The sequence below is a fragment of the Mandrillus leucophaeus genome, unplaced genomic scaffold (assembly GCF_000951045.1).
Source record: "Mandrillus leucophaeus isolate KB7577 unplaced genomic scaffold, Mleu.le_1.0 Scaffold7, whole genome shotgun sequence".
Taxonomy (NCBI): domain Eukaryota; kingdom Metazoa; phylum Chordata; class Mammalia; order Primates; family Cercopithecidae; genus Mandrillus; species Mandrillus leucophaeus.
This window is the reverse complement of record NW_012107585.1, coordinates 2,087,860-2,095,418: the sequence shown is the minus strand read 5'-3', so window position 1 is coordinate 2,095,418 and position 7,559 is coordinate 2,087,860. Positions and strand designations below refer to the sequence as shown.

At 49.9% G+C, this 7,559-nt stretch overlaps 1 long non-coding RNA gene across 2 annotated transcripts in view; it reads right to left on the bottom strand.

The window, feature by feature from the left end:
* Positions 1-7,559, bottom strand: part of LOC105527904 — a 58,617-nt gene extending 51,058 nt beyond the window's left edge. The window contains exons 1-3 of one of the 2 annotated variants that reach the window (XR_001004287.1): positions 7,425-7,553; positions 6,414-6,610; positions 5,033-5,169 (exon numbers count right to left, since the gene is read on the bottom strand). This is a non-coding gene — a long non-coding RNA (uncharacterized LOC105527904). Of the gene's footprint in view, positions 1-5,032; positions 5,170-6,413; positions 6,611-7,424 lie in introns of those variants that run through there. The other variant, XR_001004286.1, reaches the window with a different exon arrangement.

The window sequence follows — 7,559 nt, the reverse complement described above, 5'->3', positions numbered from 1 at the left end:
AAAAAAAAAAAATGATCTTACGGTTCTGGAGGTCAGAAGTCCAAAATGGGTCTTGCTGGGCTAAGATCAAGGTGTCAGGGAGCTGTGTTCCTTCCAGAGGCTCTAGTGGAAAATGTGTTTTCTTGCATTTTCCAGCATTTAGAGCCTGCCTATCTTTCTTGGTGCCCTTCCTCCACCTTCAAACGGGCCAATTGAGTCTTTCTCATATCACGTCACTCTTGACTCTGATCCTCCTGCCTTCCTCTTTGATTTGGTTTGGTTTTGTTTGGAGCCAGGGTCTCACTCTGTCACTCAGACTGGAGTGCACTGGCATGATTATGGCTTACTGCAGCCTCCCCCTCCCAGACTTAGGTGATCCTCTCACCTCAGCCTCCTGAGTAGCTGGGACGACAGGCAAGCACTACCAATGCCCGGCTAATTGTTTTGAATTTTTTATACATACAGGGTTTCACCATGTTGCCCAGGTTGGTCTCAAACTCCTGGACTCAACCCATCTGCCCTCCTCAGTCCCCCAAAGTGTTGGAATTACAGGTGCAAGTCACCGAGCCCAGCCTGCCTTCCTCTTTCACATATAAGGACTCTTGTGATTACATTGGGCCCACCCAGATAATCCAGGGTAATCTCCCCCATCTCAGGGTCAGCTGATTAGCAACCTTCATTCCATCTGCTCCTTTTACTCCCTCTTGCCATATAACCTAACATATTCACAGGTTCCAGGGATTAGGACGTGGGCGTCTTTGGGGGCCACTGTTCTGCCTGCCACACAGTCCTGTCTAATAGTGTAAGATGCCTCTCCCCAAATCACAAATGAAGAAACAAAAGCATCTCTACCCGGGGCTGTTGCATTTCTACCTGAGAAGAGGCCCTAGCAGAGCCTTCCAAATGCTGACTATTCCTGTCTTCTTCGGCAGCTCCCAGCCCCCTGGCCCCTGCCCAGCCTCCCCCACCAGGCTCGAGGTAAAGTAAGGGTGAAGTGAAAATAGATTTGGGGCGCTTGCTACCTCTTTCTGGTTGGTAACTTTGTTTCTTGGACAATAATGCAGAGTTTGAAGCCCATCCAGGGACAACAGTCCATCTGCCCCCTGCAAGTTCTGGTAATTGGTCACTATTTATAATTATATAAATAATAGAAAAACAAGTTCAAGCTGCCCTCCCCAAGAGCCCCAGTTTCCTTCTCCTATTTTTAGGCAGCCAGCCTGCCTCCCTATGGGGCAGCGTCCCTCTGAGGTCTGGGCCACTCAGCTCCAGCCATGGGCTGAGGCAACGATGTTGGTGACAGCAGTGATTGTGCCACCCAGGAAGGGGCAAGGAGTGATTTTCTAACTTAAGGTTGAGTTTAAAGCTCTCAGAGAATGAAGAGAAGGAACTATTCTAAAACCCCCTTGCTGTGATCATTCTCCCAAGACGAAACCTGATTCTGTAAGAACTGGGAGCCAGACAGAGATTTGAGTGTGAGTTTCATTGATGTGTCGCACTGGGAGTCACGGGGCCGGGAGGGACGGGAGGCTGGAAGAGACAGGAGAGTCAGGCTGGCTATAAAGTCCTTGATATTCAACTACCCCCCACCAAAAAAAAAGGAACAGACAGTTGGGAAGGGTGTGCTCTATGCCAGCCATTTCACCCTTGTTCCGACTCTTCAGTGATGGGATTGTGAGGCCTATTATACCGATGAAGACATTGAGGTTTGCAGTTGCAGCGTAACCAACCCAATGGTACACAGCCAGAGAGCGGGCAGTCAGGATTCAACTCAGATCTGAATCTATCTCCGATAGCGTGCCCACGGCTACAGGGGAACATCAGGGTGCCTCAGGGGAGAAAAGATTGTTCAAAAGAAAATCAAAATGATAACTTTAATTTCAAAATGCAAATTGCGGATGAATCTCTGATCCCATTGACACGAAAACCAAGAGACATATGAAACCAACCTAAGGAGCCTGAATGATCTTATGAGAAAAAGCATCTGTGTTAGAGCCAAATCACTGACGCGGGCCACCTGTGCGGTCTCCCGCTCCCTGGACCTATTTTATGAGAGCATCACCACACATTGCTTGTTTGATGTGGTTTAGGTGCAGTCTTCACTAAGAGGCCAAGCAAGATGATGTAACCACCTGATAAGTTCCTCCTGCCCGCTGCACAGACAAAAACCAATTCACTGAGATGATGGCATTGCAATAAAGAAAGAGCTTAATTGACACGAAGCTGGCCATCCTGTGTCAAATCAAATCAATCTGAAAAATTTGGAGGCTAGGGTTTTTAAAGGATAGTTTGGCAGGCAGGGGGCTAGGGGAATGGGGGCTGCTGATTGGTTGGGGATGCAGTCATAGGGATGTGGAAAATGGTCCTTGTGCACCGAGTCCACTTCTGGGTGGGGGCCATAGGACAGGCTGAGCCAAGAGTTGAGGGTCTGGGTGGGACCATCCGGTCGTCAGAAATGCAGGAAAAGACATCTCAAAAGGCTAATCTTAGGTTCCACAATAGTGAATTGGGGCAGTTGCAAATCTTGTGTCCTCTGGAATAACGGCTGGTTGTCATTTAACTACACCTGCGTCTTAGTGGAATTCAGGCCCCTCTCATCCTCCTAACCTGGTGTCCTTTCCTTTTCATTTTTTTAAAGAGACAGATTCTTACTCTATCCCCCAGGCAGGAACACAGTGGTATGACCATGGCTCACTGCAGCTTAAAACTCCTGGGCTCAAGTGATCCTCTCACTTCAGTCTCCTGAGTAGCTGGGACCAAAGGCACGTGCCATCATGTACAACTAATTTTTTATTTTTTTGTAGAGGCAGGATCTCACTATGTTGCCCAGGCTAGTCTTGAACTCCTGGCTCAAGCGATCCTCCCACTTCAGCCTCTCAAAGTGCTGGGATTTCAAGCTTAAGCCACTGTGCCCGGCTACCTGGTAGCTTTTCATTAGTTTTATGAAGGTGGCTTAGTTTTGGGGAAGGGCTATTATAATTTAAACTATAAATTAAATTTATCCCAAAGTTAGCTTGGCTCAAGCCCAGGAACGACCAAGGGCATTTTGGAGGTTCGAGGCAAGATGAGGGTTGGTGAAATCAAATCTCTCTCAGTGTCATAACTTTCTGTTATAATTTTTGCAAAGGAGGTCTCAATGGTACTTGAAGTCCCCATAAATCTCTTGGTCAGTGGCCCAAATGCTAAGAAAAATGTCATGTTGCTCCTGGAACATTACCATGCCTTGGGAGTTGCTCCAAGCTAAACCATTAGAAGGGATAGGTGAATTACAGAAACTGCTCTTCAGACACCTTCAAGTCTATGTTCTGATTCTGGTTTATAATCCTTTGGGAACATCTTGGTTTTTCTATCAATAAAATGGGGATATGCTGGGTGCCTCTCCTCCAGGCCCCTGCAGCGACTGGTACCAGCTAGCACACCATGTTCTGTTCACATCTCTTTCCTTGCAGACTTTGGGATCCCTGAGGTCAGGCACTGTCTCCTTCACTGTAGTGTCCAAACTCCTGGCACTCAATAGTGAATGCATGAACAAGTAAACGAACCTATGGCAGTCAACTGGGTAGTAGTTTCCTGGTCTTGACTGACTTGCAAGAGCAAATGGTTAAATATTCAGGGATTTTAAGCCGGGCATGGTGGCGCATGCCTGTATTCGCAGCTACCTGGAAAGCTGAAGCAGGAGGATCCTCTGAGCCCAGGAGTTCGACGCTAGCCTCAGCAACATAGTGAGACCACGTATCTAAAAAACAAAATTCAGAGATTTTGCAAGCCTATTGTTAAATTATCAGTAACTTGAAATTGACTATGGTAGGAGTATTTACACACAGAAATTGGCAACTGCTGCAGATTAGGACTTCCTCCCCTCCTGCCCTTTTCAGAGAACTTGTTTACCAGCTTACCACTGGCTCGCACTTACTGTGTCAGGCAGTATTAAGCACCTTCCGTATATGAATCTGCATTTAACCCTTACAATGTTACATATATGAATCTGCATTTGACCTTCACAATCACCTTACATATATGAATCACCTTACGTATATGAATCTGCATTTAACCCTCACAATGTTATTGCCACTTTGCAGATGGGGAAACTGAGGATGAGAGAGGTTAACTTGCCCAAGTATGGTTTCATAGCCCTCTTTGACAGGAAGGTGGGAGAGTCAAGTGAAGACCGTCTTGGCTATCTCTGGGCTCAGCTGCCCTTTGTGGCTTCACAAGGACCAGCTATATGAATTGCAGCCACCACTTTTAATCAGCTCCTCCGGGAGGAGGTCCTCTGGGAGAAAAGATGCAGTTGCCTGGTGACTAAAGTGTTTCCCAGTGCTCCAAATGTCATGCTGTGTTATTGTGGGGGATAAAGCTCGCCCCCCACGGGGTGCCCCTCTTCCAGGGCTCTAGACAAAAAAATCCATTGAGCCCTGGCCAGCCCCCATGCAAAGCTGCAGACCTCATTCTTGCTTCTTGCTTTGTTGACGCCTGCAGAGCCACTGGTAGATTTGAATGAAAGCCATGACATCCTGGAACAGGCAGCAGCTGGCTTTGTGTGGAGGGCGCCCTGCGATGTGCGCATCATTGCCAGAGGAGGGCAGAGCCCGGGCAGATGGTGGGTGCCACTGCAGAGGCCCACGCAGAGACGTCTGTCCACCAAGAATTTGGCTTTGCTGTATCCCTTCGGGACCACAGTTGGGGACAGTCCTGGACTTCCTGAAGCTCAGCTTTAGGGATGACAGAGTCTCTCCAGGGGCCCATTCTGGTTTGAACATTCCATCTCTCTGTGGGCTCCATCACATCAACCCTTGTTTACCCATCAGATTTGTTACTGCTCCTATGTCTGTCTCCTCACCCCACCAGGAGTTCCTCAGGAGTGAAGGTGACATCTTATTCCTGGCTGTGGCTCCAGGACCCAGCCAGAGCCCTGAACGTAGTAGGTGCTCAATAAATGTGCAATGAATAAATGATTGAACGAATGCATAAATTGTGCCTTGGTTTTTTCTGCCTTCGTGCTGCTCCAAGGATCTCCTGATTACTTCTCCGAGCCCTGCAATTAGGAATAAATCCTCCTGTGTCATCCTCGCAAGACTTCCTCCTTCCCAGCTCCCTGCTGGCTGGTGATGGTGGCTTGTTTGGCTGTGGACCCAGGAGAGGGGATGAGGACTTTGAGAAGGCCTCCCTGAGGATGTGAGTTTCCACTGAGGTCTGAAGAGGAAGCAGGAGTGGAAGAGAGTTTCAGGCAAAAGGAACAAGTACAAGTGCTTGTCTGGTAGCTAACAGCAGTCAGTGGGTCAGCGTAGACAGGTAATCTGGTAGGACAGGCTCCCTTCATCCTAGATACCAGGAGCTTCCTCAAGATTACCAAGGGACAGTGTGAAGCCATGTGCCCCTCTCCTTGTCCCAGGGCTTTTGTTCCCACTGGAGCAACTGTGCCAAGCAGGAGGGGCTGATGTCCAGAGAATGCCATTTCCTATCCCCTACATCAGACAGCTCCATCATTTAATCCTTGACTAGTTTAATATAATAAAATTCCAGGAACTGACATTTTAAGTTGGAATAAAATTGCTCCCAGCAGCTGTAAGTAATGGGCTGGCTCAGAGGCTCAGAACTTTCAGGGAGTACTGAGGCTCCTTTTCCTGATCCCAGAGGCCTGTTTCCAGAATCCTTCTAACCCGAAATGCAGTCCCTAGATCAGCTGTCCAGCCAGCTCAGACCAGTTGAGGCCCCACAGGCAACTCTTTCCACCTTGATCAGGTCTTGCACTGCCCTCTGGAGAGTGCTTTAACATGCAGATTGCAGGTGCTGCCTTAGCTGCAGACGGGCAGTGTAAGGGGAAGCTGGATTTTCCGTTTCAGAGACAGGGTCTCGCTTTGTTGCCTGGGCTGGAGTGCAGTGGTGCAATCATAGCTCACTGCAGCCTCTAACTACTGGGCTCAAGCGATCCTCCTGCCTCATCCTCCCAAGTAGCTGGGACTTCAGGCACACACCATTGTGCCCAGCTCATTTTTAAAAAGTTTTAATTTTTGGTAAAGCCGGGGTCTTGCTATGTTGCCCAGGCTGGTCTCAAACTCCTGGGCTCAATCCTCCTGTCTCAGCCTCCCAAAGTGGTGAGATTACAGACAGGAACCACTGCACCTGGCCAAAAGCTGGATTTGCAACCAGGAAGGGGCTGATTCTGCTGCTCTAGGAGGTTTTAGGACCAACCCCCACCCTCTACCTCGGGCTCTGAAAGTCACCTCCTGCCCCTGGAAAGGGCTGTGACCCTTGGCTTAAGCCTGTAGTCTGCAGGAATGAACAGCAGTTCTCAGCAGCCCCCGTCCCAGCAGCCTGTGAAACTGATGGAGGTAGGGCCACCCAAGTCCCCTCTGTGGGCACCAAAAAACTGCTGCCCCCTACCCTGTCCCCCTTCTCCCCAACATTTACCATAGAGCCTAACGTCCAGAACAGACCTGATACCTGACAGTCATTGATGGTGGTGTTACTAAGCACTGTTACTAGAACCTTCAGAACAGGAGTGCCTTGACCCTGATGTTCTGCCCTGGCTGTGTGCCTCTCCAGGGGACAAGATTCCACAGTGCCCACCAGCCTCTGTGGCCATGTGCTGTGTCCATGCCAGGCCCTTTGGTGGACATCTCATTAACTTATCCTTAAGGAGGAGGAATCATGTTACACAAGCAACAGCATCAGCCCCAGTCATCCCACCTGGATGGAGAGCCAACCGCTTAAGCCATCTTAACCCAGAACTTCCCTAATGGGCCTGGGGACCACCAGCATTGCCCTCTCTCCAGCAGTTTGTCCCAAATGCAGCCTTCTGGGCCCGCTTCTGCAGTTTTTTGTTTTGTTTTGTTTTGTTTTGTTTTTTTGAGACAGAATCTTGCTGCGTTGCCCAGGCTGGAGTGCAGTGGTGAGATCTCAGTTCACTGCAACCTCTGCCTTCCAGGTGCAAGTGATTCTCCTGCCTTAGCCTCCGGAGTAGCTGGGATTACAGGCATGTGCCACCGAGCCTGGCTAATTTTTGTGTTTTTAGTAGAGACGGGGTTTCACTGTGTTGGCCAGGCTGGTCTCCAACTCATGAGCTCAAGTGATCCGCCCGCCTTGGCCTCCCAAAGTGCTGGGATTACAGGCGTGAGCCACCGCGCCCAGCCCGCTCCTGCAGTTTGAGGTGCCCCTCAGCTGCCGGGCTGTGCAGGGCCCACAAGGGCCGCCACGTGGGTGTGTTCACCTCAGAAGGGTGCTGGGGCTTTCCTGGAATAAACGAAAGCGCATGGTGCACTTTCAAATAGGATTATAATTACTGTTGTTCTCCATAGATTTAATTCATGCTCGCTCTCTTCCTTGACTATCTAGGTGGAGTTTCCCTCCTGAGAGCTGGAGGATGTAAGGTGGGATGGGTTGGGAGTGGGCATAACACCTCCCAGGGGTCCCGCCCCTCCTACCCACGCACCCAACTTTGCTCACACCTGTTTCCTTTCAGATCCAGCAGGGGTGCGGAAGGGGCGAGGTACGTGGCTGCTGCTGCGCGGACTGGGAACCCAGAACGGTGGGCTCCAGGGTCCCCTTCCCGGCGGTTTCCTGGACGGGGCTGGGCGCTCCCC